This window comes from Tyto alba, unplaced genomic scaffold, assembly GCF_018691265.1.
Source record: "Tyto alba isolate M040663 unplaced genomic scaffold, T.alba_DEE_v4.0 Super-Scaffold_2, whole genome shotgun sequence".
NCBI classification, from domain to species: domain Eukaryota; kingdom Metazoa; phylum Chordata; class Aves; order Strigiformes; family Tytonidae; genus Tyto; species Tyto alba.
Window position 1 is genome coordinate 84,563,016 of NW_024881282.1, and position 27,718 is coordinate 84,590,733.

The 27,718-nt window shown below is 36.3% G+C and overlaps 1 protein-coding gene across 1 annotated transcript in view; it reads right to left on the reverse strand.

Annotated features, from left to right (window-relative positions):
* CELF2 (CUGBP Elav-like family member 2) overlaps nt 1-27,718 on the reverse strand; it is a 559,898-nt gene that overhangs the window by 429,628 nt on the left and 102,552 nt on the right. Inside the window, exons 2-3 of the mRNA XM_032985807.2 lie at nt 26,446-26,488; nt 25,696-25,723 (exon numbers count right to left, since the gene is read on the reverse strand). The gene's annotated coding sequence lies outside the window, so the exon portion shown is untranslated. The remainder of the gene's footprint in view (nt 1-25,695; nt 25,724-26,445; nt 26,489-27,718) is intronic.

Below are 27,718 nucleotides of genomic sequence, written 5' to 3' on the forward strand. Positions count from 1 at the left end.
GAGATAAACAACTTCAGAAGAAAATAATTCCACTATATCAGACATGTATCCTAGCAAGGGATCAGCTGTCCCTGCAGAAAGCTTAGATTGCTCGTTTACTCCACATACTGACTTCTAGGTGGTTGAAGTTGTATTAAACACATCCTAACTGAGTGACTATACAGGGGAGTTAATGAAGGTGTATAAGCACAAAGTTCTGACAAATGCTCAAAGAAATACTGAAAGATTAAAGAGACAGGTTTAAAAAATACATTAAACCTTCAGTTATGGGAGTCTTAGGTGTTATGCATAGCAAAAGCTATGAGAAATGCCAGGAAGAAATTGATGTTTTATAAAGTTGATGGTGCATTTTAACAAGCTGCTATTATCTGTAAATCATCAACGTTGACAATGTTACTAAAAAATATTTTCAGATCTGTATTTGTTATTTTGCACTAAACAGTTGTGGGTTTTTTTAAACTATAAAAAATTAATTAAAAAATAACTTGTAAAGAATCAAAACCCGTGCTGTTTTGAGTAAGAAAGTTCAATCAATTGATAACTAAGGCAAAGGGAATTATAATGGAAATAGGATACTTAAATTTGGTCAAGCTTCTTATAAACTTCATATTTTGTACATCATTACCTGCTGACAGACAGAAACACCATTATCCTTTGTGGGCTGATTCAGAACAGGAATTGTCTTGTGCACTATATTTAAGCAAAGAAATATAATTATTTGGAGTATTTTTAGACTTAGAGCAGCAATAGCATACATGTTATCTTAACCAGATTTTTTTTTTTTCTAAGAAAACCCAGTATTTCGTCCCTACTATCAAGAGTTACTCATTTTAAGAATCACTAGACAGTCTGAATAAAATAAGACTGTTTAACTCACTGATATAGAAGACACCAGGGAAAGGAAACATCATGATACAAAATGTAGATTTTGGGAAAGTTTCAGCAGTTTCAATGGAATAAGAGGACTGTCATGAGAAGCATGACTGAGGATGAAAAAATGCTGTTCCTTGCATAGGAAGTAAATGTTCTGCCTGCAATTACAGAGAAGTAAAAAGATTTTTGGTATCCACACTAACATGCTTAGTTAGATGGAAAGTGATCAAAGGCATGACAATAACTGGATCAACTGCAGAGACTAACTAATGAATTGTGCTGTTATAGAAGCCAAAATATCCTTAGGGAAAAAAGTCAACGTTTAATTATAAATTAATATATCATGCTGGTTGGATGTGTTGGTGATTCACAGTTAAGATTCTGATGCTCAAACATCTCTTCTCATTTATACTCAACAGTATCCTACCACCCGCGGCCACTCAACCTCAGGAGTTATCTTCTCAGATGTTCCAGGCTTAGCAGGATATATAGGGTATATAGCTTGGTGAATATGTGTATGGCAGTCTTCTCTGTAAGACAAAGCACCAGAATGTAGAATGGCTGGATTTAGCAGATAGTCTCTTTCTCTGTGTCAAGCCTGAGGTAATGTCTATGTTATTAGGAGACAAGAGGCTGCAGAAAATGTCCTTAATAATGAAGAATGGAAAGTTGGCCACATGCGATTCTTAAAAATCTGTATCATTTAGTATGGAATACTATGTCTATATTAGATCCAGGTTCTTGGCTGATTTCCAAAAGGATAATTAGATTCCTACTACTGAGCCAGAAGTTGCCTTCACTTCCCATCCTAAATGGTGTGGCTTGAACAGCTCCCACAGTTTACTCTGGGTCAATGGATGAAAAAGATTCCTTAACTATATAACCCTTTTTGACACATGGATCTGTGAAGATGCCTCACACTTTCTTCACACTACCAAGTTTTAAGGCACCATTTGTTATCACAATGTCATATAGGCATGAAAGTCTTACCTGCATATGTCCCTGGATCTACCTACACATAAACACACATGAAGAGAATTATTTCTAATGCTCTGACACTGTGGCTCTGCAAAACAATGTTCATTGATAATAGTGACAGATATTTCTGTGAGTGTCGTACTTAGTAGGGCAAATGATTCAGAAAGAAATGCTGTGAAGACCTAAGTATCCCACTGTACATGGCAATCGTAGACCATCAAAGAAATGGCTTCCAGTTACTATGGCAGTGAGTCCAGACATATGTGCGCTAATATAACCATGGCCTGAGCAAAAACTGATTGAAATTAAACAAGTGAGTGATTTTTTAAGCTTAGCTCCAATGAGATTAGACAAAAAGCAAAATTAATAAAAGGAATATCTGGAGTGCTAAGACCTTCTTATCAGATATATCACTTAGAATACAGGAACAGCACTGAGATAAGTGGAAAGTGCCTTGTTTAGAAATTTGAATGAAAAATTGAGGAATAATAACTTTGTAAAAGCACATGGACCAGCTCACTTTGTTCCTGTTTCAAAGCTCAAAAAAGTATTGTGATGCTCACTCTATGAACAGAGGGCAAGACTTGCCCTGGGAAGGGTGATTCCCTGTGTTGCAACAGTCACTGATTTCCATAGAAGATATTTCTTCTTTGCTGTGTCTAGTTATTGCACCAAACATGGATCAGCAGAGCTGGCTCCATGTGGAGTCACCCGAAGAAACAGAGAGGGAAGCTCCCATCAGGGTCCTTAAGTGCTTTTGGCTTTGCTAGGTTCTTTTCTAGGCTTTTTCATAGATAGCTGCTACTTACTGCCTGTCACCTCCTAACGGTGCCTCAGGCTAGGCAGCCAGAAGAGGTGTGCTTATGTCAATGATTTTTTGGGGCTGTTTTTTGTTTTCAGAGCAAAGTACAAGAGCCCTATCCGTCTCTTATCATCACAGTCTCCTCCTGTAATCTGGGACAGACTGCTCTGGCCTGTGGTGCAGGAAGACACTGGAAGAGGAGTCTAACAGTCATGGAAGTGAAGCAGACCACCCAGCATGACTGAAATCAGTGGGTTGCTGAATTAAACTCTGATCTTTAAATTTCTCTCTCTAAAATAAGGATAATTTAAGTTCTACTGTTCACTGCTACTGGCTTTTCCTAACTATGCCATAAATGAATTTTCATGTGTCAGCATAGTACCTGATACCATATGTACATCCAGGTTTGCTGTATTACCAATTTTAGTGTTATGTTTATTGACTTAATAACCCAGTATTGTCTGAGGCAATGGAATGAATGAATGTTGTGTCATTTTCCAGATAGATTAAGTCTTAGTTTGTATTTTAATGTAACTAGTTCTAAAATGACAAGTAGCAATATGGAAAGTTTATTCAAAGATCTACCCTACATCTCCACTGGCCTTCAACAAAAGACAGATACAGAGGAGGGACAGCATTCTTCCTAAGATATCTGTCCAAATATTTAGGACACCTGTGGCAGTCCCATTGCATCTGATCATCTGCATTTTCCTACGTTGAAAGGTCATTGATAATTACAGAGCAGAGCCCTGTAATTTTTTCATTCAGGAATTAAATAACAATAATTGCTAAATATCACTTGGGAGAAAAAAGGGGTAGATTGAGTGCATGGAGCCCATACTCAAGAATCAGAGCGTATCTATTAAAGAAAATAATTCTGCAAAGTTATAAATGGATACAAAGATTTAAAGTTGTCCTGGTTTGGGCTGAAATAGAGTTAACATTCCTTTTCAGGGACTAGAAGAGTGCTGTGTTTTGGATTTAACTTTGGGTTTGGTATGGGAAGAATGATGATAGCACACTGATGTTTTCAGCTGCTACCGAGACTTCAAGGACTCTCCGACTCTCCATGTCCTGCCCGTGCACAAGGGCACAGGGAGCAGGGAGGGAGCACGGCCACAGCACCTGACCCTAACTGGCCAGTGAAATATTCCATATCATGGAACGTCATGCTCACTACATAAAGAAGGGGTGCTTGGGAAGGAGCTCTCTCTCGCTTCCGGGATTGCGATTGTGGGATCTTGGTATCTCGGGGTCGCTAGCCAGGGACGGGCTGGGGATTGGTTAGCGGGTGGTGAGCAGTTACGTTGTGCATTGCCTGTTTATATATTTTTTTTTTTTTTTTCCTATCATCATCATTGTTCTCATTTTATTGCCATTATTAAACTGTTCCTATCTCAGCCTGCGAGTCTCCCTTCACCCCTCTAATTCCCTCCCCCATTCCAAGGTGGGGAGGGGGAAGGGAGGGTGACCAGCTGCAGTGGTTGGATGTTGACCAGGCTCAAACCAAGACAAAAGTGAAAAATTAAATGCTAGGTCTGACACAAATCTGTTTCCATTGTAAGTGCAGAATAAAGAAAACTAAATGCTTATTAACCCATGAAAACTCTTACCTTCTGATAAAGACAATTTTTAGACCTGGGTTTAAGGGAGCACGTTTTTAACAACCCCAACATGAGTCCTTGAAGAGCTAGTGACTCAGTGGGAGTCAAAGGTACTTGAGTATCTGTAATCAACTGGGAAGTCCATCTTCAGACAATTTATAGATCTTATATGAATTCCTGAACTTCTCATATGTGCATTATCTTCATATTAGAGTCTCATTTTCTGTTTCATTCACAAGTTGCACTTTCACTCAAGTTTTATAGGTTGATTTTACACAGCATTTATAGCATGTAGGGTTTATTTCACACCAACATAGTTGAATCTCTTATCTGTATCTCTGTTTCTGTGATACCATTTTTTTTTTTTTTGACTTATGCAATTTTAACTTGCTTGTGTCCACTTGGAATGCCACCACAATTCATTCTGAAACCAAAACATAGTGCTATTCTATCCACTAAAAAAAAATTAGCTCTATCCCAGCTGAAACCAGGACAACTTTCAACCTCACTGATTACATGTATGCACCTTCTTGTGCCCTTCAGCTTTCACTGCCATACAAGCTTTAAAGCAAGTTCACATGAATACTGTTACCTCATTTTCCTCTGCAAAGGTCTCCTTTAGCATATTTACAAAAAACTTGTCATATGCTAACGCAGCTATTCAGCATGCTGACCAATGCATCCTTATTTCTTCATATTCCACTATCTAGCTGTTGACTATTTTTATTCTATATTGCACATTTTCTTGGGGGCATCAAGTGTCTTTTTTGTTCTATGTGATTTGCTTTCAACAGCAAGCAGCCTGCTTTGAATGTTCTATTTGTTTTCATTTTCTGTTGCCTTTACCTTTAAGTTCACATAAAATACACCAGAAAAGTAAATTATTAATTCTGTTTTAGAACCATCAGGGAGGACTCCTACATTTGTATCACTATCCACTCAAGCAGGACACCCATGAGTAAAAAGCTAGATATAATGCCGTGTAATCAGTCTGACCAGAATATCTACTTATAAAATGGGAAACAGTCCACTGGGCCACTGAATCCAATAGGCACCTACACCATATAATCCCTTTCAAAAACGCTCTAATGTCCCTTCTTAAAATCAACTAGATTCCCCATTTCCGTCATTGTTCTTACTGGAAGACTGTTTCAGAACCTTACTCACCAGAGGATTAGAAAACTTTATCTAATTTCCAGCCTGAATTTATTCATGGGTAATTTATAACTATTTGTTCTTGGACCAACAATGTTCTTTAGTTTAAGCAGTTCTTCTCCCTGGTGTTTACCCGCCTGATAAGTTTATAGAGAACAATCACATCCTGTCTTTGTCTATGTTTTGCAAGGATAAACAAGCCAAACTCTCTTTGTGTCTTTCTGCAAGGGAAACACTCTGCTTCTGTGCTCATCCTAGCAGCCTCTGCTTGTGTCTGTTCATGTTTGAAAGCACGTTCCTCATATAGGAGTGATCAGTGCTGCATTCTGTTTTCTTAGTGAGATCTTAACAGTATGGCAAATGGCAAGAATAACAGAAATACTTCTCACATCCTTTTCCACAGCTGCATTCAACCACTCCAGTAATCCTGTGATCCATCTATAACCTCTTTCCAATCCATTGTTCTTTCACTGTATTACACACTTTGTCTCTTTTTAGCTGTCCTTTATAGTTTCTGTATTAATTCCCACTTTTTCCAACAGGAGTAATGATTTTCCATATATTACCAGAGAAAATAGTTTAGTAAATTCCAAATTTCTCTTGACTAGACAGCTATCTTTCCACTGATAATACTGTATTTGTATATAATTTTTTATTTCCTTTTCCTTCAGAAATTATTATTATTTTCTATAAAATAAGTTCTAAAGTATTACATGATTTCAAATTTATATTTTTCCAAGGTCCATTTCTTAATCGTAGGATTAATTATAGCTATTTTCTACTTATATGGTACTTACCTGGCATAGCAAGTTTCTTATGTGTGATTGTACATGTTGGTACTATTAGAGTTGTGTGTTGGTAATTATAACCAAATGGGCCCTCAGTTGGGGATTTGTTTCGCACCTTTTAAACTACAACTAATAATTTCCAGATCATTATTTCCTTTAGTCATCATTTCTTTGCCCCTGTATTCAGCCTCCAGCCCTGGCTGGACAAAGGTTTGAGGAACCTGGCCCGATCTTGTGCTCTATTGTACCTTGAGTGGGAGGTTAGACTAGAAAACCTTTGAAGTCCCTACCTACCAGAATTGTTCTAGGATACTATCAAGGTAAGGTTAGACCCTGGATAGTGAAGAGAAGTTAGAAAAGGTTACTCCAATGACACAACTGAGATGGAGATGGTGACAAGGCCAGTGTTTGTATACTTCCCTATGTCTGGTATCAAAGCAAATCTCAAAGTCCTTGATAATTTTTACTAAGTAAGAGCTTTTATAAAGAATTTTGTCAGATTTGTTTGGCAATTGCTCAGGCTGGTCACAGTTGTTTAAATGTGGCACGTAATCTCAGCTCTTTTCTCTTTTTAACGTTTATAATGGATGGTGCTGAAATCATTTTAACAAATGTTCTAGCTGATTCAGAGACAGTATACCTGGCACAGTCAGGAGCAAGGAAAGACCCACAGATGCTAAAAAAAAAAAAAAGCAATAATCTATCTGCTTTTCATTTAGTTTATAACTCTGCATTACTAAATCAATACAAGAGGGATCTAATTTCTCCACTAACCTTGTCTAATGAAGATTGAAATTTAATAAACATGTAAGAAAGCTGCATCACCATGAACTAAGAGACTTCAAAATATGACATTTAGTTCATTATTTATTAACCTATCCCCCAGGAACATGACAGAGGGAATGCAGACTATCCATATTAGAAGTTGTTTCATCTTTAAGAGATAATGGAGACCCTATTTCCCTTGCACAAGATTTATATTCTAAAGAGGAAATGAGATCTAAGATGCAAAATTTATACCACTCATGATTTCTTTTTTCCCATGGAAGGTAGAAAGAACATTTCTTTACACACTGAATGTATTTAGCATCATGTGCTTTGAAAGTACAACATGTATATAAAAATCAAAATTTTCTGTCCAGGAAAAATAATAACAAATGCACATGTGGTGAAACAAATGCAATAGAGTAATGTCCCTCTGAACATTTAAAAACCATGCAAAATCCACGTTAAAAGGATTGAGACTGGACACCAAATTTTGCTAAAACAGCTATTTACCAAAACTGAGAGAATAACAGCTATAAAAGTCTTTTCAAGACAGCTAGAGAAATTACACATCAGATGCAGTATGGCTACTACTATTTCTCTTCATTGTATTTAATTTTCATTTCCTTGTTTAAAAGAATGCAAGACCCATACTGATGAGAATCACAGCTTATGGAAAGCAGAATAATTTCTACTCATTCTGGGATGACTCCCAGTTTAAGTAGTGTGACTGGGGTCAGAATCCTGAACCCCCAATTAACTTCCATATCTGTAATGTTCTTTTGCAAATTACTGACTCTGTCCTACAAACTAAGCCCAACTGGCAACCTTCATGCCTATTGGGAGTACCTCTGAAATCTGCAGAGTTTCAGCAAAGAGGAGAAAAGCGTCTGCTGACATACATTAGCCTGCAGATATTAATCCAGACTTAACATTTTTGGAAGTGATTTTGTGTGATTGGCTAAGTGGACATAGAATATCAAGCAAAATATATTTTGCATCATTAAAATACAACTTCTAAAACATGAACTTGAGACATTAGAAGTAAGTTCATATGTACATATGTGCTAGACTTCCTTCTTCTTACAGGGAACGATCTACAAAATAGAAAGTCATTCCAATAAACTGCTTTAATGCTATAGTCCATGAATGTACTTGACTTACTTTTTGTCATTGACAATGTAAGTGAGACAGCAAATTAAAGGTACAATTGTAAAAAAAAGTTACAATGGCAGGACATGAATTATTTTAATACCTTACCAACTGAGCCATTGGTACTTCACAATTCACGAACAAATTTTCTATTACTACAGAGTCATGCTTTTATTGACTGGTATAAAAACACCATTTGTATCTTTTTTCATCCTGCTGTGTTTCTATTTTATTGGAAGTGTCCTGTAACAGGTATAACATCAGATCAGATTACCAAGAAATCTATAAAATAGCTTCCTGCTACTACCTTTGGTGCAGATTGAAAGAATACATTATGATCCCACTGAGTAAATGATAAAAGCTGTTATTCACAGGCAAACATGATTTATCCTCACCTGTTCAAAAGTCTGAATGTACCCACTTTATTACTAAATTATGAATACATTTCACTTACATTGATTAGGAACACAGATACATTATTAAAGAGAGGCTATTAGGAAACATGTGTTCCAAATTTAAGTTCTGTGGTTTGTGACTCATGGTAGGACCACAAATATTTAATGCAAATGGGAGTGGACAGTTACAGATTCATAAATGTTCCATTGCAGCACCAGAAATACATGTTAAATTTTTCTATTATTGATTATAATTTGGTAAATGACATTATCTGGTTCAGCCTAAGTTTTCCCTCACTGCAGCTTGTACATTAAATACAGATATAATTGTAAAAGAAAATTGAATTTTAAAATATTATGATTTCTGTTTATTTAATACAGAGAAGGTTTGTTTGCTTTTTTTTTTTTTTTTTCATTTGCTACACCCTAAGATTATGAGACATGCTTTCTAAAAGGTATAGTTTTGCTATGTTCCAGTTCTATGCCCAGTTATATTAAGATTAGTTACCAGCTCCAGAACTAATTTCTCTATAATGTTGCTGAGTATTTGTTCATCATCTAAAATAATTACTAAAAAACATAAAAGATATGAACACAAATGGGGTCTAATGCTATTAGTACAATATAAGATGACTAAAATTGTGAAAAGTACTTATTTTTACACAAATTTTGTTCTTAATAGAATCAACAGGTCAAAATCTGAGAGGTCTGAAACCCTCACCATGGATACCTATTAGTCACAGCCAGACTTGGCATATTTTTCTGTCCCTCTACTCACCAAATAAAAAAGATAGTCTATTTACAATGAAACCATTGTGCAGAGAATTGGACTAAGCATTTGAATTACAGCTGTATGATACTGCTTTCAAAGATGCTAGAATTGAAGGGTTCATAGAAAGTGTCTGTATGTGTAGGTGCGTGTATGTGTGTGTACATTTATTTTTTTATATTAAAAACGGAAGCATATGGAAAAATGGTCTCCCTGTATGCTGAATAATTTATGTCTTTCATGTCTTCTCCTGGTTCTCTTCACACTAATGACTGGTTTAATGCTGATGTACATCAATTTACAGTGTAACAATGTAGCTTTGGATTGCTTTCAAGTCCAGATTGCTTTAAAAAGCAATAAGAATACATGGAGGCATAAGAGCTTTGCAACTAGCAGTAACAAGATTCATACCAGGGCTTGGACAAACTGTACATTATTAGTTGTGAATTCTCTCTGGTTTTATTGAACACATCTTTTTAATATTACATTGGTTTTGAAGGATAAAATGTGAAAAATATTTTTAGTATTTTCTTTTACATAAGAACTGCTCAGAAGCTGGCTGTTGTATTCACCTTAACTCATTGCCTCCTACCTGGTTTGTACCTGTATCATCAACATTTCTGTGTCCTTTCTTTTAAATGCCAACTATTAAAATTCTTGCTGGGTGCTTAATGTAGATAAAATTACAGTGTTTCTAATGCCCAATAATAAAACTTTACTAACATCTAAGGTACCTTTCTGTAATCCTTACAAAATTCACATGATGAACTCTGTTGGCCATGCCTTTCTTGCTTTTTGGTTGTGAAAGCTTCTAAATCCATTTGATAAGATCTCTGGAAGTTACATCTTAACTGTTTCATCAGAAATGCAACATAAAAATCTTCTGTGGTTCAACTAATAAAAGGCAGAAATATTATTCATCATTTAAAGGCTCATCTTTGTTATATAAAATCCTAACTAAGTTCATTTATATGGACTGAGATGTATTACATTTACAAAGATTTTATGGACTGTAGTAACTTAATTTATTGTGCCTTTGGTACTGTATGAAGAGAATGCTAAAAGTCATACTTAATTCTTGGAGCTAACCTTAATCTCTGAAAATGGCTGGAAATATAATCTTGTTCATTTCAGTGATTATAGGGTAAAGTATTTAGTTGATTGCTTTTAGGCTCATTTGATTCACCTGGCTTTCAGTAAAGAGGTCTGGCAAGGTGTCACTACTTATACAACAAAAGTGTAAAAGATGCATCTTACTTTCAGTTTGGTAATGTGAAAGCCACGTCAATCCTGCACAGGACTGCTATGAAACAGGTTCTTTAACACATACAAGTTTCTGCATCTTTACCAGAGTAACATTTTGACTCTATTTAACCTATATTTTCATCTCATTCAGAAAGAAGAATGTCAGATCACAAACCTGCTACTGAAAGGAAAAAAACTACACAGGCCTAGAGAAGTCACTGTGTGTGTTGGTTTAAAAAAGCTTCAATTCATTAAACACATCATGCAGCTAAAAAGAAGATTAAATCCCTCCCCTCTTTCTGCCATTGCCACTGCAGTTGTGTGATGCGCAATTCAGTTCATCACACCCCCTCCCCATCCCCTGAGAACCCAGGGTAATAGTCATTAAGGTCACTTGAGCTTTTGTGATGCTCTGCATACTATGCTCAGGAGGACTGATGGAAGGCACAGGGAATCTGAATTGTTTCATGTAAAGAAAGGTTAAGTGGAAGAGAAGACATAACTGTCTCCTCATAGTTGTGAACTGGCAATTCCTACCCAAGATCAATACTAAGCAGAGTGCTGAACTACAGTATTGCCTTGTTGTCATTCAGATATATGACAAGAAAATTACACTTTTTAAGTTGGGGCAGTGCAGAAGAAAATCAAGTTATCATTACAAGTCTCACATTTTTGTATTATCTTTGGACTTCTGTGGGAGAGCAAGAATGCTCTTTCAGTGGGCTGAAAGATATTTAGTGTGACCATTCTTTAAGTCATTATTTTCCCTCATGCTAGAGCAGTGACTGTTCTGTAACAATATTGTATAGCTTAAAAAGCAGTTAACATTTTCTCTCTCTTCTGTAATACCCTCTTGGTGAGGAAAATTCTCATCTCGGTTCTACCTAAAAGATTATGACACAGTTACAATGTTCCACATTCCACAAGGATGACAATAAGAAGTTCACCAACTTCAAAAGGAGTTTTTAGAGCCAAATATTCAGCCTATGCAAGTCTGGCATGACACACTTCAATGAAACATGGCAGTTTATATTAGCTGAGGATCTTGCCTTTTTCAAAAGTGAATCTTTTCAAGGTTATGTAACTGCATAAATCCAGTTGTGTTTATTACCAATGACAAAAATGAAGGATCTCTGCACTACTGTATCTAAAGATTTGAACAGAAAAGGGTGCCTAACCGCAGATTTGCATACTTGAAGAAGACAGAAATCAGAAGGAATGAAACATAAGTGGGAAAAAAGAAAAAAAGCATTACTGAAATGAAAACTTAAGTACGCTTTGCATATCATTGTATTTAAGTAGCAACAACATTTATGATTTTTATAATTTTTGCAAATTATCAGTGCTCCAAAGACATAGTTGAATCTTGACTATAATGTCAGTTAGTGCAAAGCTTTTTTCCATGCATAGGTATATAAAAAGTTGGGTGAATTGATAAGTTCCATGGATTCAAGAATACCTTGTGATTTTCAGTTCCAGATTTGAAGCAACCCGGGGTAAATATTGGGGCCAGCAATGTGTAGCAGCTTAATTAATGACCTGGGTAAGGGAACAGAATGCATTCTCAACAAGTTTGTAGGTGATACAAGACTGGGAAGAGTGATGAATACACCAGATGGCTGTGCTGCCATTCAGAGGAACGTCAGCATTCTGGAGAAATGGGTCAACATGGGCCTCATAAATGTAATGAAGGTAAATGCAAAATCCTGCACATAAGGAGGAAAAATTCCATATACCAGTACATGCTATTTTCCAAATGGTTGTAAAGCAGCTTGGCAAAGAAGCACCTGGAGGTCCTCTGGCATTCCACGTTGACCACAAACCAGTGGTGCACCCTCGTGGTAAACAAGGACAATGGCACCCTAGGCCGCATTAGGCAGAGTGCGTCCAGCAGATTGGGGGAGCTGATTCTTCCCCTCTGCTCAGCACTGGTGAGAAATTTCTAGATTGCTGTGCACAGTTCTGTGTTTCCCAGTACCAGACAGGCATGGACGTACTGGAGCAAGTCCAGCAAAGGGCAATGAAGATGCTTAAGGGATTGGAGCACCTGTTGAATGGGGAGAGGCTGAGACAGCAGGGGTTGTTTAGCCTGGAGAGTAGAAGGCTCAAGGGCATGTCATCAGTGTGTATGAATAACCAATGGGAGGAGCCAGACTCTTCTCAGTAGTGGCCAGTGATAGAACCAAAGACCAAAGGGCCACACTGAAATACAGAAAACTCTATTTAAACTCTTTTACTGTGAGGGTCTTCAAAAACTGGAAAAGGTTTCCCAGAGAGGTTGTGGAGTCTCCATCCTTGGAGAAAGTCAAAACATGTCTGGATATAATCTTGGGCAACCTACACTAGTTGACTCCACTTTGAGAAGGGGATTTGTACTAGATGACGTCCAGAGATCTCTTTCAACTTCAACTATCCAGTGATTATGTGATACAAAATATTGCACTGTGAGGAAGATTTAATTTTACTGTCTCCAGTTTATTTCCTTCTTGCTACTGTTTTATTATCTCAAAGATTTTCATATTGCAGAATGTCCAATGTAAAATCTGTGTGACTAATGTAAGGTTTCAAAACCCCAGATGCTGAAGTACAGCAACATTCCTCTTTAAAAGGGTAGAAAACACACACACCAGTACCAAGCAACTTCTCTGATAGACAATATCAATGAAAATTTTAAAGATGTTAATGAAGTTTAGGATGACAATATCAATTCATGTATAATTACAAACTGTAGAAAAGAAAAGAGTAGATACAAGTTTAATTTGTTAGAACATGTTTTGCAGCCATAGCAAATTTACTAGATGTATAGTCAAATTTGGTTGAAGTTAAATTAGGCATGCATCTTGATTCTTGGTTAAAATTCTTCAGCTACATCCTCCTAAACTGGTATAAGTAATAATAATAAAAAAGTCAGTACAAGCTGAAGCCTGCAGCTTATATCCCATTATAAATTACACTTCAGATTTTCTAAACTAATTGTTAAATTTAGACTTAGCAATTAGCACTGCACAACATTTACCAACAGAATTAACTGTATCACTTGCTATCAAGATGACATTTCAAGCTCAATTACATTTTCATATGTCCCAGACTGGTAGCTCTTATGCATTCTAAGAAAATAAAACCTAGAAATGTGCCAACTGCAAATTGTCATGACAAGATTCACAATAGGCAACAGTCTCTTTTTCTGTTTCTGTTTTGGGTAAAAATGTAATCTTATTGGATGTAAATGCAATCTTATCTGAACAGTGTGAAATTTTATCTCAGGTTGGTGGAAATAAAATGCAAATAGTTACTTTACGGAGTTCCACCATTTGAGAATTACATCTAACAACTTTACAGTTTCCAGGAGTCCTTATTAGCAAGTACATGAACATTGTCAAGAGATGATACCTAGTGTTGTTTTTTTAGTGTGATAGGGTATGAATCTAAGAACTTCAAAAGATATTTTCAACAAACAGCCAAACCTACAGAGAAACTCACAGCTGGATTTCATGTTGTCTTTACTTAGTAGAGCCAACCCTTAAGAAGTTTTTCTCGGCAACTGTATAAAGACTAAAATTCAAAGCCACTTACTCCTGATAACCCATTCAGAATCAGAGTTGAATTAACTGCAATAAGACGAGCCAGTCATACTTTGATGCAATTATATCTACTTGCTTAATAGGTTCACAATGGAAAAGAGTGTTCAACAGCTTCTGTTAAGGTGGAGATGCCAATACTCATCATACGTGTTCCACCACTCTCACCTGTACCTCTTTAAGCTGACTTTTGGAACAAAGTAAAACACAGAGGGAAGTATTTGGTGTCAGTCTGGAAAAAGAACAGAACTGTAGTTTAAACAAATAATGAGTATAAAATTCCATGTTTCTTTTGATAAACTAGAGGCATTTGAGATTATTATTTATTTTAACCACTTTTATAGTAAAGGACAATGAGTAATAAAGTTTGTCCTAGGATTATTTATGTTTCCCTTTCATCCTCTAGAATCCTTCTTTTTCTATTAGTTGTATTAGGATAGTCACAATGCATGTGGCTCTAAATCTAGCACTCTTCAATACCTCCACTTTCCTCAATTCCAGCTCCCTATTGAACAAGAGTTCTCTGCCTTGAAAGCTTCGACATTCTCTTCCAAATCCTCTGCTGACTTTAAAAACATATTCTCTCACAGTGAAAAGAAGCTGCATGACCTTATGGATAACATCTTTTCCCTTTCTCCTCATCTGTTTGTTCTTATACCTATGACCCAGTATTTTTCCAGGATATGAACCCTGAGAGCACATTTTCAGCAAGAGAGATGGGATGTAGGTTCCTAACATTCAATCACTTAAAATGTCAACTAAGTACCCAAATGCCATGTGTGCACTCCAAAGCATAATCACCATGTTCTGGTTCTAAGCACCAGCAAAACTGATGACACTTTACATATAATGTGTTATTTTCATATTAAAGGCTTATTCAGCAGAAATGCTCTGTGCAGTATGATCAAAATTTATTGCATTTTTTTTAATATATTGTATAACACAAGATTTTTCTCCTGTATTAAAGTAGTAAATGAATGATGCATGCAATACAACAAAAAAAAACTCATTTAGAGTTATTTTGAGCAGTCTTCTGAAATTTTATTGACTTACATCTGGTTCTGTTCAACCCTTGTTAATTTGACCAGATGAAGAAGCTAGGCATGACAACTTTTGGAATGTTCATCTGACCTAAATTCAGACACCTACAGTGTCAGTATCTAAACTCTAACTAATTTCATTGGGCTGACTTTTTGGATATAAGAAAAAATTTACATTGTTAGAATGAAATTAATATATAACAGGACATCACAGGAGATGAATCATGCTTTAAAACAACAATTTCTACTTTTTTTTGGGGGGGGGGAGCTATAAAGAGAATTGAGGATGATTGTTCCAAGAAGCCTATAATTAGTCTTACGAATTCCTCCAAAATTTTTTAAAATAACTACTTTACCTAAGAGGAATATGGGTTTAAAGAGGGTAAAAGAAGGCCTGTTAGGTTGTGGCTAGATAGCACTCACAAGTGTTTAGGGAGTAAAATGTAAATGGGAAGATTCAATTTTTGAATTTCATCAGAGGTCTACTATAAAGTACTTTTCTGAAACATAAGTAGTTACGCAAATTAGTGGTTTAATGTCAGAATTGTTACACAGTTAAGGAAGAGAAACAGTCTGTTTCAGCAGTTGATTTGGACCCAGGACTTTGATATAAAACCTAAACTTTGATGTGCAGGACCTTTCTCTGGAAGCCCTTTTCTATTGACTGTATGAGGAATATGTTGCCATAACTTGAAAATTGGCTCAAATTAAATGTCTAATCTGTTGACCTGAATCCAGCTTCTAAAGTGTATGGTGAAAATGTCTCACTGGTTTTACCATCAGTAGAGGCTGTTATTACGAAGGTCTTTCCATCTAGAAATCAAATATACATTCATAGCCTAATTTTAATAATTTTCTTGGAGTACAGATCATGCTTTGTCAAAGTCAGGTCAGGGTGTCTAGGAAAAGGCACCTGTGTCTCTCTGTATTGCACAATACTACAGTTACCTGCACATTCTAGGCTATTCATCCTATTAAATATTATTATTATTGATCCTGTAGCATTTGCACACTATAGGGATGCAAACCAGAACTTCAGTGGAAGCACTGCACAAAATCCAGAAGAGTGCAGCCCTGCCATATGGAAGATGTGATGGAGACAACTGCATGAATTAACAGTCTACTATAAATGTACGTGAAATCCAACAAGACTTGTTATAAAACCACTTACTTGCTCTTCGGCACAATACATATCAGGAATTTCAGCCTAACATCACAACTAGTCAATAAATGCTAATTGTATATTGTGATTTTGTCAGAATATTTTTAAGACTTCAAAACTGCAAGCAGTAAAGAATCTAACACATCTGTAGGGTAGTTATGATGGTTAATTACACTCTAAGTATCTTATTTCTACCTCTGAATTTGTCAAGCTTCATTTTCCATTACCTGGTTCTTGTTATATATTTTTCTGCTAAATTAAAGAGTCAATGATTATCAAAAATTCTTCCCTCTGCAAGTATTAGACCCTGATCAAGTCAGTTAACTTCTCCTTATTAAGTTAAATAGCTTGAGAGTCTCTCTCTTTAATTAATGTACAAGCTCATTCTATGCACTAAGCACCTGTTACAATAATTCAAATCAAGGAAAAAACCCTCAATAATGTGAACTTGCATAAAATCAAAATAAAGCACAGTAAGAATAGAAGGAATCTTTCCTGACAGCTCATCTCTTTTCTGAATAGGAGAAAGAGAAAATGTAGGACATACAATAGAAATCACAATGGTGTCAATAAATGACATGAGAAAGTTTACTGTGTACACAAACTGAGGAAAAGTAAGTCAAAGTTACACGCAGACAACATGGAAAAAACAAAATGGTTTTCTATTCAAGAATATTACCTTCTAACTTAGCACATGATTCTACACCAATGAGTAAAATATCCCTGAGAACTGTGCATATCTTAGCAATAAAATCACAGGAAACTGGTTTGCAAAGAGGAAAGTTACAACACAGAGAAATGTTAATAAAATATTTTGTTTCCAATATAATGTCTAATATACACATTTTAAAAAGCTGAAAATAGAGGAATGTTTCAATGAAACCCAAGTTTGACATGCCTTTAAGATCTTCTGATAGACAGATAGATGAAGCTTAGGTCCACAGACCTAAAATTAGTGCTCTAACAGTAGTGGAATAGAATGTATTCCTGAGTTCTTCAAGCTAGAACAGATAAGCAGGCAGGAATATGTAGCCACTGTTGTCCTGGTACCATTAGTCATATTTTTCATAGCTTCAGTTTACAGGACAATGATGTATTTTCTTAAAATCCTAAAATCAGTCCAGATAGATTGATAGTTTTTATTTATAACCAGTCAAACCTTGTTACTGCATGAAGATTTGAGTTACATGTTTTAATTTGAATTTTATAAGAGCTTATTCTCAATGTGTGTCCATTGTCACTGGAATTAATAAAGAAGGAGAGTGCCCTGGGTTACTAAGAGATACTGCGAATCAGAGACAAACAATTATATCTGAGGAGCACATCAGTACAGGGTGAGAACATCGACTGGAATCTCAGCAGGGCAACAGATGTCAAGTGCAGGTTTTCCGATGGCTGCATCTAGAGCCCACGGAAATCAGTGGGAGTTTTGGGGAAGTGCTGGTTTGGGGGTTTGGCTATGGGAAATGGCCATGCAAGAGCAAGAGAAAAAGCCAAACCCAAACATCTGTATTCATTTAATGTCTTATATCTAATAAACCACAATTTACAGCATAGTGAATTAGGACATAGCAAATGGCTCAAAATCTGTCAAAACTCTGAGCCAGTCAAATTTTGGTATTCAAGAGCAGCATAGCACTCCTTGATAAAGTTTTCCAATGGCTTAGTGTATGTTTGGATCAATAGCAAAAACACATTTTAACCTGGATAACATGCTGGCATTATGGTAATAACAAGCTTCTACAATCATCTGGGCAGCGATTTGGCTCATGGAAAGAGAAGGTTGGTATTGAGCAGCCTGAAATGGCTGACCTTGTTTTGACATGAATATTACAAGCCATCATCTAATTTGATTGTAGCTAAGTGCCAGGCCTTCCAACAAGCTGTTCTGAGGTTATTCATTTGGAGTCCAAAATGAATAACTTTGGTATGGCTAATTCCTACAGTTTCATGTATTTTCAAGCAACTAACATGATTTGTAGGAAATTTAAAACTGTACACAGTTGATCACACACACTGGACTTCCTCCATTATGTCAAGTAGACTGATTTGCCTAGAGAGAAAATGTTTGCAAGGAAGCTGCTGGTGGTCAGAAGACAGACTTGCAGGATTTCATTGGTTCATTCTGTTTCAGTATTTGATTTAAGCCTTTTTTTTTTACATCAAGCAATGATCACCAGAAATTGTAACATCTGGATTTAATTGTTAACAATGTTTTCAAGATTGTACATCTTTTTTTTCCATCCCTGAGACTCTTTGGTATTGTCCCTGGGTGAGAAGAGCAGCAACATTAACATGTAACATAACACTTGAAACTTCTGTTGGAAAACAATAGGAACCTGGATAAAGTACCTAGAAGCTCTTTCTAGACATTTTGTGACTGGAGAGAAAACATGACAAATCTTCTGTAGAAGATTATCCTTCTACAGAAAAACAAGAGTGTGTGTTTACAGAAACTTTGAAAAAAGATTGGAGGAAACCTGAGGCACAAGAGACTGGCTTAAAAAACTCATCAGTATTCACCATACTACACTGCATTTAACAATGCAAGCTAAATTGTATTCAGTTTAAACTTTATGAAGTTGCTTCTCTATTTTGAATCGGGATAGGATACACTACTTCCAGGGCCTGGTGTAAGAAGATGGTATTAATTCTTTAATTATATGAGAACATGATAGTAGGCTTCTCAAATAGCACTAGACATGAATGTATGGGCAAATTAATCAAACTCAAAGGGTCATATGGGCTTCAGATTTTGTCTTCAAATGTCAAAAATACAGAAGAAATTCCATTAGGTAAGTTCCCATCACAGACAGGAGACAGGCAATCAGTAGGGTTGATGCAATTTATGTGGGTGAAATTACTTTTTATATACTCATAATTGAATCAAAAGTGTATACATAAAATCAGAATCTTAATCTCACATTGAATCCTAATCAAAAGTTTGCCACAAACCAGACTGCATCATTTTCCTTCGTCTTTTCACTGCAGAGACTGGAATAATAATAATTATATAAAAAATTATCATGCACATTGTTAAATTTGGGAACAGGGGATGTGTCTACTGCATAAAATTGATTTGTAGTCTGTAGCAAACCACTGGATGGAAGCAGTTGTTGTCAAACAAGTTTAGTCTCGACACAGAACAAAGTTCATTTTTTCTGTTCAAAATACTGTCTGAATTGTGATGTTTCTGTTGTGGTTGTTATGCTAAACCTAAAGCACCCACACATTAGGCCTAGGTTTTCCAGTAATTTGATAGTGTTTTTCAGATTTGGGTCTGTCCTATGTCTTTGTCTTATGCCTATCATATGTCCATGACCCTCAGTTCACAAAGACTTGCAGTAATAAAAATTATTATTAGTTGTAGGCAGAGAAGAGGTTTACATCAAGAGATATTTTGGTCAGAAGCTGTGTTGAATTGGTGTCCAAAGTCTGGGTTTATGAAAAGAATAAAATTCCTATCTAATAAGCTATATTAACAACAAAAAGTAATATATCAAATAAACACCTCATTCATAGATCATGGCTGAACTATGCTAATGTAGGGCTGAGAAAATACTGTCTAGTCTGCTTAAAAATCTGGCCATGCTGCTGTGCACTTGCAAATATCTCAAGCAGGAAATGATGGAGAGCTCCGCTGATCTCAAATAACTCAATTGTTTTTCCTTTTCTAATCAAATATCTTCATAGTGAGGAACCAGAAAGGCATCATTCAACAGGCAGTGCTGTTGTGAAAGCATGAAATATGGCACTTCACTGTTAATGTAACATTAAAGATTAAAAATGTTTATAACCTGTTATTCTTCTGTTAATTGTTTTGTGTAGAGAAAAATAGAAGTTGCTGCCTTAATGCATAAAAAAATCACAATGTGCATTCATAGTTAAGAGCAAAGGGCTGGGGCTATGAAAATTATGTAAATGATGAATTTCAGTGAAAGAACTTTCAAACCCTTAGGGTCTTCAAACAGCATTAATTCAAGAAATTAGATACAAAATTTAACTTTTTCATGCTAATAATGATTTCATAAGGAAAAACTCGTTAGTAAAGGTGACAAATATGAAGTTCTATTGAACATTTAAATTCAGGAATCTTAGCATGTGCCCCTGGGATATATTTACACAGCCAATGACTCTCTGATGTTATTAAGTAATTTATTTGAGAAAGTCTCCATTCATGAGTTTACATAAGAACAATATCAGGTTTACAAAGGCTTGTGTTGTCAGTTTAGCAAATACCTAATTCACAATGACTTTTGCTTAAGATTTTCATTAAGTTGTTCAATATTGTTTGATCATTTAATGTCAGCTTCATAAGATCATAATTTCCCCTATATGAAAAGAGTAAATTAAAAAGAGAAATAAATTAAAAAGAGTGAACTAAACTTAAATTTAAATCAGCTTCACCGCATAAGAGAGAAGAGCAGTATCACCACTTGTGATTATACTTTGTTTGGGTACAATCTATCTTGGCAACTTGAGGTTTTTCTGTAGTACATTTCTATGCCAGCAACACCAAAAATAGTCTGTAATGTTGCATATGGTTCACTTGTTTGGGGCTGATCTGTTATGTGACAGTATCAATTTCTGGAAGTGTTAGTTAAAGGGCTCACAATTAGATAGGCACAAAAATGAAAACTCCTCAGGTCTCTTGATTTCTATGCCTGTTTGTGCTGTAGTCTACAGCCTCCAGACAGTGTAGCAGGCAACGTGCAAATATAACTAAAGATGACAATTCCTGCATCAAGGACCAAAGTGAGTATGACAGAGAGAAGTAGCACAAGATCTCTTGATGTCGAAAATAGAGCTGGTCGAAACTGTCAACAGAATATTTGTTTTACTGAAAATGCTGATTCATCAATACAGAACTATTTTTCAAGAAATATACTGATTTTGCTCAACTTTCTAATGAAATACAGGCAAGTCTTGAAATCTTCATTGTCTCCTGGCTAGATCATTCACCATCATTCCTCAGAGATCTCCCTGGTCCCAAACTCCATCACAGGACTATGCTGGAGGAGGTTTGATTCAATAAGTGTTTGAAATCCCAGATGGTTTCTGTTACAGCCTGCCTCTGGCACTTTTTTCCACCACAGGATGGTTCTTACTCTCCCATCATCATGTTTCCGGTACTCACATGTCTCTCCACCCTTGTCTTTCCTACCCGTTCAGGCTAAAACGGCAACATATCACCCTTTCTGTTTCCATGGGAGGGATCAAATCTGTTCTCCAAGGCTTGTCTCTATCGTTTCCCATATACTTCATTGTATGTGTCCTAAAACATCCGAAACATAAAAGGACAGTCTGCCTATGTGTTAAATATTTTGCTCTGTGGCAGCATGAAACCCTGGCCTACACATAACCTTAGGCCAAGTATTCAAATTAAAGCCAGTATTATAGCAACTACTGAATTGTGTCACATTTGAGTAGAGTATGAGCTGCCTGGAGGGACTGATTCAGACATGAGAAAGCAAAAGTCTTTTTCCTGGCAACATCTCCCATGAGAAATGAAAATATGACTTACAAATAAAACATGCGTAATTAGGCAATGACTATCTTGACCAAAACCTATCTTTACACAAACCTATATGACTTTTTAATCTTTCACTTTTGTTCTTTACTGATTACATATATATCAATCGTAAACAGGAACAGGCATGCAAGAAGAGATTCAGTCATATTTACTAACACATGCAACACTCAATTGTAACAGCATTTGTGCAATGGTTCTCTGACAGAGTGATTCTCTGATGTTTTGAGGACTTCTGAAAGGTGGAAGAACTCTAATTTGTATAAAAATAAGCTCCATTAGTAAACAGAATAGTCACAGGATAGGAGTGGGTGCTATCCTGTGAGAAATCACAAGGCCAAAAAGGTAATAACCTTGGAAAGAACTTTCCTATAAGGTAGGAACTCTTAAAAGGAAGTCACAAGGTCCTTATTAGGAAACTGAGAATAGAGTAGATAAGAAATCATACAAAATCAGGTAAGGCTTAGTAAAAGAAATGATGGTGTTATTCAACAATACCCAAAACTTGACAGATGTTACAAACTCAATCTCATGCCCTATGCTGAGGTACTAGAGGTTCATATTCTGGGTTTGACTCCACCTCCCAGCATAATCTTGCACATCTTGTACTGCTCTGGCAGTGTACATACAGAGGACCATTGCAAAAGGGAAGCTGATGTAGTAGAGAAAGGAATAAGCAGCAAAATCAAAGTGGGCATAACTCCAGACATGCAACATAGCATAGTAGCAGAAACTTGGAAGTACAACAGTTGATGATTGGAGAAGGATACAAAAAGACAGAGAAAGAGATTTCAGACATTGAAACTATTAAGTTGTTTTACTGGATCAGTATTGAGGTGCAATTTTGTTGAGTAAGGGAGAGGAGGCAGTTATAGATGATTTCCAGGTACAGACATGAAAGATAAGAGGGATTTGGCAGTATAATCTTCAAAATAAAGTGAATAAGGGGAAGTGTCTGGAAGTAAAACATTTTAGTATAGGTAGTGCTTAGAAAGAGGTTATCATTCACCAGGAAAAATTGCCATCCACATTAGTTGCCTAAGTGCTGAAAAGTAAAAGCAGAAAGCAGTAAACAGAGATGTAATGGTTAATATTTTTGTAATAAGAGCCATCCACATATTTAGGGCGATTATTTTTATTTCTCCAGAAATACCACTAAGTTTTTCCTATTAAAATGTTAGATAAAACTGAAGTTTGCAGCACAAACAGAAGTGGGATTGGTTTCATACAATTTGTGAGAGCACAGGGGAACGTTTTATTCTGCGTACTGTCACAGCATGTGACAGACCCATCAGGGATTGCAGAAAGAGATAAAGACTCGATTCCCTGCCCTTCTTGAAGACTAAATATTGGCTCTTTATGGTACTGGTGGTATTTGTTAACTTTCTACTGATGTTTTTGAAACTTAGCATTGATTTAAAATGAAGTATTTTTGATGGCTTTTAAACTTGATTAGGATACTATGCTTGTGGGGGAACATGCTTACTCATAAGTGATCATATCCTTATGCTATTCCAACTGGACTGTGAACAGCTGTTCCTTAGACTCGAGATGATACGATTGATTTAAGTGGAGGACACTGAGGCATAGTGTCTGACACATCTCTGTCCAAAACAACTCTTCTACACAGGTGCCTCATTGTAAGGAAGAACCTGACTACCCAAACCCAAGACTGGCTACATGAAGGAGGACTATGTTTCCATCTTTCATTGTTTCATGGAAGAGAAGAAGAACCTGTAAAGATGCCGAGAGGACTGAATCCTCCATGTGGAACTGCTGAAAGTTTTTTTACAGTGCTGTTTTGTCATATGATAATGTGATACTGACAGACCACAAGACAAAGAGGAAGCAACACAATTCCTGCTTAATGAGATAAAGCCACAGAAAGAGGAAAATGGAGCAATTTGGCTGTAAACTTTGGATTGGGTCCATAGGTAGCCTGGAGGACAGTATCTTTAACCATTCATGGTGCCTGGGTCTGCTTCTGAAGTCCTATATGACTTCTTGGTGTCATTTTTTCCCCAAATCATATGAGAAACTTCTCCACCCTGGTCCTCATGTTCCCAGAGAAAATTAAGTATTTCCTACATCTTTCATAGTTGTGGGTTGTTGAAGAAGTGCATCTTGACTCCTTATAACCTTGTCTAGTTCCATTTTAAAACACTGTGTGCCATCTACTTGCTTCAACAACCTTCCAGCTGAAGGCAGTTGGTGAAGAAATAGTATTATAAATTAACATTTCACAGCAGTAAATTTTACTGTTTGATACAAAATACAATCATAAAATATACAGTCAGAGAATTATGTCAAACTCTGATTTCTTAAAAGTTGCACATACATGTTTGTCTACTGTTTGAAAGCAGTCTTGAAAATTGCCCAGGAAGTATTATTGATAAAGAAAGCTTAAGAAAATTTATTTATATTTATTAAAGGTGAGACAAACAGGACTTATGTAAAATTTCTCTAGCTTCAGGTAGAACAAAAACCATTGGACACACAGAACAGAGTTATGCAACTACATGTTATCTTTCCTAACTAAATTGACAATTGCTTAACTGCTGAATAAAAAACTGAACAGTCAGTATAATATATCTGTACTAAAGAACTTGAAGTTTTATTTTGATTATACTGTACAGATTTTGAAAGTCCTAAAACTGATATTTTTTACCTTGACCCCTAGACTTTGTCAAAATTTAGCCTTTCAAGATTGTTTCCATTGGAGGGGGCAAGTCATTAATATGGGCCAGGGATATTTTTAATACTAACTTGATTCTTTCTTTAGAACTATGTACACATATGCTCATTTCCAGAACATAAAAGGATAAGAGTAATAGGCTTTACTTTTTTTTTTTTTTTTTTTTTTCCAGCAGTCTACCACTCCAGCTTTTTACTCAAAAAAATTCCTTGTTTATGCTTCTTAGAAACAAATCTTCTTTATATGCAGCAAACAGACAGTATGGGAAAAAATATCCCTCAGACCACCTGACTCTGATACAGTTTTTCCAACAGCCCAATAAAAATTGCTACTTTGGTGTAAGACTTGAAACAGAATCAAACTCATCAAGTAACATCCTGCAGCCTGTCATTTAGTCATTTGGAAACCCAGTGTAAAAGGAACCATGTTTATCCATTGGATGAAGCTACCAAACATTTTCCTGCAATATTCATCCTGAATGATATTAGACCACTTTCCCTTAGTGGACTGATTGATCGATCTCTCTCTCTCTCTCTCTCTCTCTCTCTCTCTCTCTAATCTATCTATCTATCTAACTACACATGCACAGATATATATATATACACACACACACCCCCACACCTACAAAGGGTGCTTGGGTTTCCATGCAAAGTAGGAAAGAACAGGGAGTTACAGTGGCATGTGTTTACAGAAATGTGATGCTGGCTAGGTGGTTATAGTATGTTATTTAAGGAAATTAACTATGATTTATAGCAGCAAATAAATAAGACAAAGCTTATTTAACGTATCTCGGCATTAAGTATCTCCTGCATTAATTATCTCCAAAGTCTGTTCCATTTGTTATCTAACAAGGTATGCTCCATTATTATTTTTATCCAGTTCATTGCTTGATTCTATCTGTCCTTTCAAAATTAACTTGTCTAATCAGAAACCAGTTTCATTGGTAGTTCATTTCACATAAAAAGGAGGAATTCTTGTTTACTGAGAAAGTAATTGGATTATAATTTTGAAAAGAAAGAAATATGAATTGTAATAAATTATTTCTTAAAAAATACATGGAAGCGTGAAAACCAGCAAACCCAAACCAAATTAAAAACTCTAATGAATGAAAAGGATATAAATAGAATATGAAACTGGAAAGAATAATTTATCATTGTAACTTACCTACTCCTTGGTATTCTGTTGAAAAGAGCTGAATATGTAAGGAAAGAAGAAAAGATTTATGTATTTACTAAATGATGATCAAGTAAATATTTATATTAACTGTCATTTTTCTTCTAGTTTTTTAGCACTTGTAAAAAGTAATTAAACCTTTATTGTAGAAAGTAAAAGTATAATTTAACCACAAGTTGGAAGTTCACAATTCTGTTTGAGTTATTGATTAAATTCTATTGATAAAGATTGCATGATCACAAGGAGACTATATTATGGTTGCACACATTGTCTTGTTGCACATCACTGTGTATATTTAAATGGAAGAGAGAGAATGCAGAAATTTTATGAAAAGCTCTGGGCAATATACTTTGGATGTTTATGCATCTGATCTATCCCATATATTTTACTAGTTCCCAACACTACAGTTCAAATCAAACTGTAGGAAGATTTTTTCATTTTTTAATTAATTAACTAATAGTTTATTGATAATCCTGGGGTTTTTCTAGCTAAAACAAGGAAAACAACAAGTATGAAACATGTGAAATAACTGATAGAAACTATGAAAATTGCCTAAAAGAAAATAAATCACATAGAAAAGAATGTGCAAAACTAGCATAAATAAGATTGTAGAAATTGGAAACAAGATCTGATAACTACATTATAATCTTACATTATAAAAGAATTACAGTCTTGTATAGAGTATAAAAATATAATAATTAATATGAAATTCTGAAGTCTTAGGGGAAACTTGACTCTTACCTGTTCAGCTGATTAATACCTTGAGTTCTTTTTATTTGTAGACCTAAAAAAGAAAAATATGAAATTAAATTAAATACACTATATATGAGAGAAATGGTTATAAATTTACACTGATTTAGTCTGATTTTATTTATCTGAAAATCATTCAGGTTTTCCTTGTTATTAAATTACATTTATGATAACAGTTCAGGCTTTGATCCTGAAATTACACATTTGGGGACTGAAGTATTAATAATTTGTGATTAAAAGGATCCAGTTCTTACCTATGTATCCAACCTTTATAGAATCATCATCATATCATAGAATCGTAGAATGGTTTGAGCTAGAAGGAACCTTAAAGATCATCTAGTTCCAACCCCCCTGCCCCGGGCAGCCCAGGGGGCTCCCAGCCCCGTCCAACCTGGCCTGGAACCCTTCCAGGGAGGGGGCAGCCACAGCTGCTCTGGGCAACCTAGGCCAGAGCCTCACCGCCCTCACTGTGAAGAACTTCTTCCTTATATCTAAGCTAAATCTACCCTCTTTCAGTTTAGAAACATTACCCTTTTTCCTATCACTACACTCCCTCACAGAGTACCTCTGCAGCTTTCTTCTGAGTCCACTTTAAGCACTGGAAGGCAGCTATAAGGACTCCCTGGAGCCTTCTCTTCTTCAGGCTGAACAAGCTCAAGTCTCTCAGCCTGCCCTCACAGGGGAGCTGCTCCAGCTCCCTGACCATCTTTGTGTCTTCCTCTGGTTCCACTCGATCAGGTCTGTGTCTTTCTTATACTAGGGCCCCAAAGCTGGACACAGCACTGCAGGTGGGGTCTCACAGGAGCAAAGCAGACGGGGAGTATCCCCTTCCTCAAGCTGCTGGCCACACTTCTCTCGACGCAGCCTAGGACACGATTGGCTTTCTAGGCTGAGAGCGTGCACTGCTGGCTCACAGTCAGTTTTCCATCCACTCATGCCCCCAGATCTTTCTCTGCAGGGCTGCTCTGAGTCCACTCATCACCCAGCCTGTGTTTGTGCTTGGGATTACTCCAACCCACGGGCAGGACCTTGCACTTGGCCTTGTTGAACTTCATGAGGTTTTCACAGGCCCAGCTCTCCAGCCCGTCCAGGTCCCTCTGGATGGCATCCCCTCCCTCCAGCATGTCACCCACCACACAGCATGGTATCGTCAGTGAACTTGCTGAGGGTGCATTCAATCCCCCTGTCCGTGTCACCGACAAAGATGTTAAACAGCACCAGTCCCAACACCAACCCCTGAGGAACACCACTTGTCACCGCTCTC